This window comes from Moschus berezovskii, chromosome 14, assembly GCF_049115385.1.
Source record: "Moschus berezovskii isolate FMDL1 chromosome 14, NW_MosBer_1.0, whole genome shotgun sequence".
In the NCBI taxonomy this organism is placed as follows: domain Eukaryota; kingdom Metazoa; phylum Chordata; class Mammalia; order Artiodactyla; family Moschidae; genus Moschus; species Moschus berezovskii.
Genome location: NC_142473.1, coordinates 82491196 through 82498638, shown reverse-complemented (window position 1 = coordinate 82498638; position 7443 = coordinate 82491196). Strand labels below are relative to the sequence as shown.

At 39.2% G+C, this 7443-nt stretch overlaps 1 pseudogene; it reads right to left on the bottom strand.

Annotated features, from left to right (window-relative positions):
• Positions 1–1747: 1747 nt before the first annotated feature.
• On the bottom strand, positions 1748–2666 carry LOC129554143 (olfactory receptor 4A47-like; annotated as a pseudogene).
• Positions 2667–7443: the final 4777 nt, after the last annotated feature.

Sequence of the window (7443 nt, the reverse complement as noted above, 5' to 3'; positions counted from 1 at the left end):
AAATGGGACCTAATTAAACTAAAAAGCTTTTGCACAATGAAGGAAAATATAAGCAAGGTGAAAAGACACACTTCAGAATGGGAAAAAATAATAGCAAACGAAGCAACTGACAAAGAATTAATCTCAAAAATATACAAGCATTTCATGCAGCTCCATACCAGAAAAATAAATGACCCTGTCAAAAAATGGGCTGAAAACTAAGCAGACATACAGATGGCTAAGAAACACATGAAAAGATGTTCAGCACGGCTCAAGTCAGAGAAATGCAAATCAAAACCACAACGAGGTACCATCTCATGCCGGTCAGAATTCAGTTCAGTTCAGTTCAGTTCATTCGCTCAGTCGTGTCCAACTCTTTGCAACCCCATGAATCGCAGCACACCAGGCCTCCCTGTCCATCACCAACTCCCGGAGTTTACCCAAACTCATGTCCATCAAATCGGTGATGCCATCCAGTCATTGCATCCTCTGTCGTCCCCTTCTCCTCCTGCCCCCAATCCCTCCCAGCATCAGAGTCTTTTCCAGTGAGTCAACTCTTCGCATGAGGTGGCCAAAGTATTGGAGTTTCAGCTTCAACATCAGTCCTTCCAATGAACACCCAGGACTGATCTCCTTTAGGATGGACTGGTTGGATCTCCTTGCAGTCCAAAGGACTCTCAAGAGTCTTCCCCAACACCACAGTTCAAAAGCATCACTTCTTCAGCTCTCAGCTTTCTTTATAGTCCAACCCTCAAGTCCATTCATGACCACTGGAAAAAACATAGCCTTGACTAGACGGACTTTTGTTGGCATAGTAATGTCTCTGCTTTTTAATATGCTATCTAGGTTTCAAATGCTATCTAGGTTTAATATGCTATCTAGGTTTAATATGCTATCTAAAATCTACAAACAACAAATGCTGGAGAGGGTGTGGAGAAAAGGGAACCCTCTTACACTGTTGGTGAGAATGCAAGCTAGTACAGCCACTATGGAGAACAGTGTGGAGATTCCTTAACAAAACTGGAAATAGAACTGCCATATAACCCAGCAATCCCACTGCTGGGCATACACACTGAGGAAATCAGAATTGAAAGAGACACATGTACACCAATATTCATCACAGCATTATTTACAATAGCTAGGACATAGAAGCAATTTAGATGTCCATTGGCAGACAAATGGATAAGAAAGCTGTGGTACATATACACAATGGAATATTACTCAGCCATTAAAAAGAATGCATTTGAATCAATTCTAATGAGGTGGATGAAACTGGAGCCTATGATACAGAGTGAATAATTAAGTACTTTAAATTGTAAAAATTAAAAAGTTTAGTTAAATTCAGTTCAGTTCAGTCAGTCATGTCCAACTCTTTACAAGAAGCTAAATAAAAATTATTTTGTCTCTGAAAAAGAGTAAAAAAGTTAAATGTATAAATTGAATAAAAATCAGTGTTACTATATAATAGTTTTCCCACTTAATCATTATTTACTATTAACTCCTTACAATACAGGCATGACACATTTCTCAATACAGTGATAAAGAAGCAATTGTGGACCTTACATTCTAGTATGGAGGAAACTGCTATTAATAGCATAGCTGTATAAGTGTAATCTTTACTTGCAATTATCATAAACTCTTTGAAGACAGAGAACTTTTTCTTTTTAAATAAAAAATTTTAAATCAGAATCAAATTTTAAAATGACTTCTGCATTCTAAGGAAATGGACCCTGATGTGAAATGACTCCCTTCATGGTCGATGATACACTTATTTAATATGAGATATGATGTCTCTTCTCCAGAGCTTCTTCATTGCATTAGTCAAATCAGAATTTCTTAGACTGTAGATAAATGGGTTCAGCATGGGGGTTATGACTGTATAAAACACACTTACAGATTTGTCAATGGGGAATGTTTTAGCGGGTCTTGCATACATGAAAATGCAGGGAACAAAGAAGCAGACAACCACAGTGATGTGGGAACCACAGGTCTGGAGGGCTTTCCGCCTCCCTTCCTGACTCAGGTTCTTCAGAGAGTGCAAGATGACTCCATAGGAGATGAGTAAGAGCAAAAACACTACAGTGCAGATCAGTCCTCCGTTGGCCAACACTAAGATGCCAATGGCATAGGTGTCAGTACAGACGAGTTCCAATAAGGGGTACATGTCACACATATAGTGATCAATGACATTCGGGCCACAGAATGGGAGCCAATAAATAAATAATTGAGTGCAGAAAACCTCCAGCCCAGGACAGCACCAGGAGCACAACACACACCCTCTGCCTCATGATGACCAAATAATGCAGGGGCTTACAGATGGCCACATAGCGGTCATAGGCCATCACCAGCAGAAGGAAGACCCCTGATCCAGCAAAAAAGTGCTCTGTAAAGAGCTGGGCCATACAAGATTCAAAGGATGTGTTATTTTGCCCATATAACAACTCTGAAATCAATCTGGGAGTTATAGAAGTGGAGTAAGTGACATCCATAAATGATAAGCTAGCAAGAAAAAAGTACATCGGTGAGTTCAGGGTCTTACTGACAGCTGTAGTCACTATAATAAGAAGATTGCCCACCAGAGTCAAAAGGTAGATGAACAGGAACAAAACAAAAAGAACTTTCTGCTCCTTTGGATTCTGTGTGAGACCCAGAAGAACAAAGTAGGTTACATTTTTTGTTGATTCCATGTAATCTGGACAGGAGCTGACTTCACATATCAAAGCAGTTTACCTAAAAAAAAAACAAGGGGGGAAACACTTAAAAGGAAGAAAGTGCTCAAATGTATAAGAATAATTTTTTATTTATCCATTCATTGGAACAACACGTATAGAACATCCATTTGTGTCTAACGTGTCATAGACATTTTGATTACCAAATTGAGTAAGGCATAGTTTTTTGTTTTCTGTCTTTTGTTTTTGTTTGTTTGTTTGTTTTAACCCCATTGACATGACACAGAATGAAATAGCAAGCAATTCCAGACACATGTATTCAGTTCAGTTCAGTCACTCAGTCGTGTCCGACTCTTTGTGACCCCATGAACAGCAGCTCTCCAGGCCTCCCTGTCCATCACCAACTCCCGGAGTTCACTCAAACTCATGTCCATCGAGTCGGTGATGCCATCCAGCCATCTCATTCTCTGTCATCCCCTTCTCCTCCTGCCCCCAATCCCTCCCAGCACCAGAGTCTTTTCCAGTGAGTCAGCCCTTCTCATGAGGTGGCCGACACATGTATTAAGTCCCATTAAATTCACGCAGTGCTGGAGACTCAGAATACAGGAATGTATCAAATGGGTATCACAGAAGACTTTCAATAGGAAACAGTACTTGAGCTGAGTGTATGAAATAATTGAAAGTATAAAGAAACAGGAAGAGAAAGCCATGAAAAGGTGCAGCATTTATAGACACAAAGTATAATATATTAGACACACTTAAGGTAATGCACATAGTCAATATGGGTAGATGAATGTGTGAATAGAAGGTCCTTGTCCTGAATTGTCTCTAACTTCACTGACACTTCTTAAGTCTTTAGGTGCGTATTTCCCTTTTCTCACCAATAAGTTAGACTGCAGCAGTCTAATTTTGCATCTCCAACCCCTATCTTCCCCCTAAATTTCAAACGTTTATTTGCAACATCTCTAATTTTGAAATCAAATCGAATAGTAATTTACTATTTGTAAAACTAACTTCTGAATTTTCCACAAGAAGCCTGAGCATTTTCTAAACAAAATTTAAAGAGGCATTCCTTATTTATCTCATTAAATACTATAATTTTCCATGTTATTGTTCAGAAACAAAATTTTAGTGTTCTTTACCCATTTGTTACTCTCATAAAATTTGAATAACTCCTACTAACTCTACTTTCAAAATATATCACAGATTTGATCATTCCCTACTTAATTTCTTCCAGGTCCACCGTAATAGCCTCCTACTAAGTCTCTCCACATTTATATTGCCCTCAAAAGCTGGTTCTCCTGAAGCAGCCCAAACTGTCCCTTTTAATCTTATTCTGATAATATCACTCAAGTAGAGTGAGAAGTACTCCAAACTCCTATAGTATATTCTAATCAAACACTCATAGTTTAATGTAATACATTTAATATTTACAGTAGCAAGAGCTGTAATCCTTGTTTCAGAAGTGAAGAAATTAAGGCTCAGAATATCTAATTCATTTTCTCAAGTACACATTTTTAAGTCATACACCTAGAATTGAATCTAAGTTTGATTTACTCTAAGTAATTTACTCTCTTATATAACAAAGAAAGTCTCACAACTGTGACCCTGGGTCCCAGTATTTAATATCACTCTTACCTTCTGGACTCTTATTCAGAACCTGAAGAATGACTTGAAGTTACTCATAAACACTTGGAATTATTTTTCATCCAGTTTGACAACAGAGGGCAAAAGGCCGCCTTATTAGTTGAGCATATAATTTATTTGACTGTCTGTCCATTTGCTTCATGGAGTCTTCTGATTATTCAGATCATTTTTATGTGCAGTGTAGATTATTTGAAAGGAATTCCATGGTGCACACACTGATAAACAAGTTTATTGCATTAGTGCATTAGGAAATATATCAAAATGACAAGCAAATCCTGCACATACATAGAAGAAATTAACTAGTTATTTGGCAGGGACATTTTTCACAAGTAACTTCTTTCCTACTAACTTCAAAAAGAAAAATAGCATTTGACTATTCAGTTCTTTTCACTCTGTCATATTAACATGACCAGACTCATTGACTAAAATTTTGAAAGACATTCCCATGATACTTTTAAAATCATGCTATAAGTCTAAGAAAGGACCTCCTGAAATTGTTATGCCAGGTACTAAGTGAATGGCATCTTCTTCCTATTAGGGGTGAAGATCACAGGCTATTTCATCCCTTCCAGCTGCAATTATCACTGGGTCTTGGAATGTGTCCAAGGTTGATTCTTGTTAATTAATTCATTGGGATTTTCCACAAAGGTTTTAAGGAACATCTATAGAGGCTTTCCAGATGGCTCAGTGCTGAAGAATTCACTTGACAGGGCATAAGATGCAGGTTTGATCTCTTGGTTGGGATGATCCCCTGGAGAAGGAAATAGCAACCCATTCCAGTATCCTTGCCTGGGAAATCTTATGGACAGAGGAGCCTGGCAAGCTACAGTCCATGAGGTGGCAAAAGAATCAAACATGACCTAGGAACTAAACAACAACAGAAATTATGTGAAGATATTACTAGAGAAAATCACATAATATCAGAAAGATATAACATCCAAAAAAAAGTAGCTTTAGAATCGTTATGAGGCTGCAGCCAATGAGGATAAAATACAGATTCACTCATTTTGATCAACTGGACTTATTAATATATTCTCCCCTGCCATGGGAAGAACATCTTTCCTTTCATTCAATACTAGATTTAATCACCTTAAAATTTGGTTAAATAAATTAAATTATACTAAAAACAAAATTAAACGTTTTAAAGTTTTAGATGTAACAACTAATGATTTATCCAATTAATTGTTTTTAACAGTTAAGGCACATCTCTTATGCCAGCAACTGTGCTATGAGCTAGGAAACAGCACTTAATAAAACCAGAGGGAAAATCACGTGAAAAAAATTTTTTCCTGCATGGATATTATAATAGGTCAGACAATAAAGAAGGAGATATTTAATAAAGCAGGTATAGTCTTATTCAGGGTTAATAAGGTAATAAATAGAATAATGTGACAGAAAAGAAGAGGGAGAATTCTACTGTGGATAATATAATCGGAGAAGACCCTTAAAAAGTTATCATTAAACTGTGATTGAAAGGTAGGAAGTGGATCCGATACCAAACTGCAAGCAGGCTTCCTTGAAAGCAAGACTTCTTGGGTTTCTGGCGGGTCAACATCCGCCTCAGAAGGTGCGCCGGTTGTACACGCAGAAAACCGAGCAGCAGGGACTGGGGAGGCAATAAGTCACAGTGACCCCGCTCGCCAGACACCTGGTCACCTGAGCTGCTCAGACCGGGGAAGGGCACCAAATGCAGGCCCAACCAAGTCTGTGCCTTTGTGGAGTACCTGCTTACCTGAACCGGAGCGGCTTAGACCTGGGAGGTACATGCAACCCAGCGCCGGCCTCAGACAATTCCCGGCAGAGCAACCTAGAGCCTGTGCAGTGTAGACTGGGACAGCACACACGCTGTGAGTGGGGGAAAACCCAGTGTGGCCAAGACACTGTGAGCACTCCCCACAGATGCCAGAGATATTTGTCTGCAGCGTTCCTCCCTTCCCAGAACAGGACTGAACAACTGAGCCTTAAAAAGTGTCCACCACTGCCCCCTAGTGTCAGGGAGGAAATTAGACACTGAAGAGACTAGCAAACAGAAGCTAAAACAGAGGGAACCACCTTGGAAATGACAGATAGAGACTTCTAGAGGCTACTCCAAGAATAAGACCAAAAACCAGAGGCAAGAGGCTTAAGCCCGAATCCTGAGAACACCAGAGAGCTCCTGACTCCAGGGAACATTAGTCGATAGGAGCTCATCAAATGCCTCCATGCCTACACTGAAACCAAGCACCACCCAAGGGTCAACAAGTTCCAGAGCAAGATATACCACGAAAATTCTCCAGTAACACAGGAAACTAGACCTGAGCTTCAATATACAGGCTGACCAAAGTCACTCCAAACCAACTGACATCTCATAACTCATTACTGGACACTTCACTGTACTCCAGAGAGAAGAAATCCAGCTCCACCCACTAGAACACCGACACAAGCTTCCTTAATCAGGGAAGCTTGACAATCCACCCGTCCAACCTCACCCACAGTGAGGAAACTCCACAATAAAGAGAACTCCATAAACTGCCAGAAGACTGAAAGGCCACCCCAAACACAGCAATATAAGCAAGATGAAGAGGCAGAGAAATACCCAGCAAATAAAGGAACAGAATAAATTCCCACCACCCAAACAAAAGAGGAAGAGATTGGGAACCTACCTGATAAAGAATTCTGACTAATGATAGTGAAAATGAACCAAAATCTTGAAAACAAATTGGAGTTACATATAAATAACCTGGAGAGAAGGGTTGAGAATATGCAAGAAAGGTTTAACAAGGAGCCAGAAGAAATAAAAAAGAGTCAATATACAATGAATAATGCAATAGATGAGATCAAAAACACTCTGGAGGGAACCAATAGTAGAATAACGGAGGCAGAAGATAGAATAAGTGAGTTAGAAAACAGAATGGTAGAATTAAATGAAACAGAGAGGAAAAAAGAAAAACGAATTAAAAGAAATGAGGACAATCTCAGAGACCTCTGGGACAATGATAAATGCCCCAACATGTGAATCATAGGAGTCCCAGAAGAAGAAGACAAGAAGAAAGACCATGAGAAAATACTTGAGGAGATAAAAGTTGAAAACTTCCCTAAAATGGGGAAGGAAATAATCACCCAAGTCCAAGAATCCCAGAGAGTCCCAAACAGGATAAAATCAAGGCAA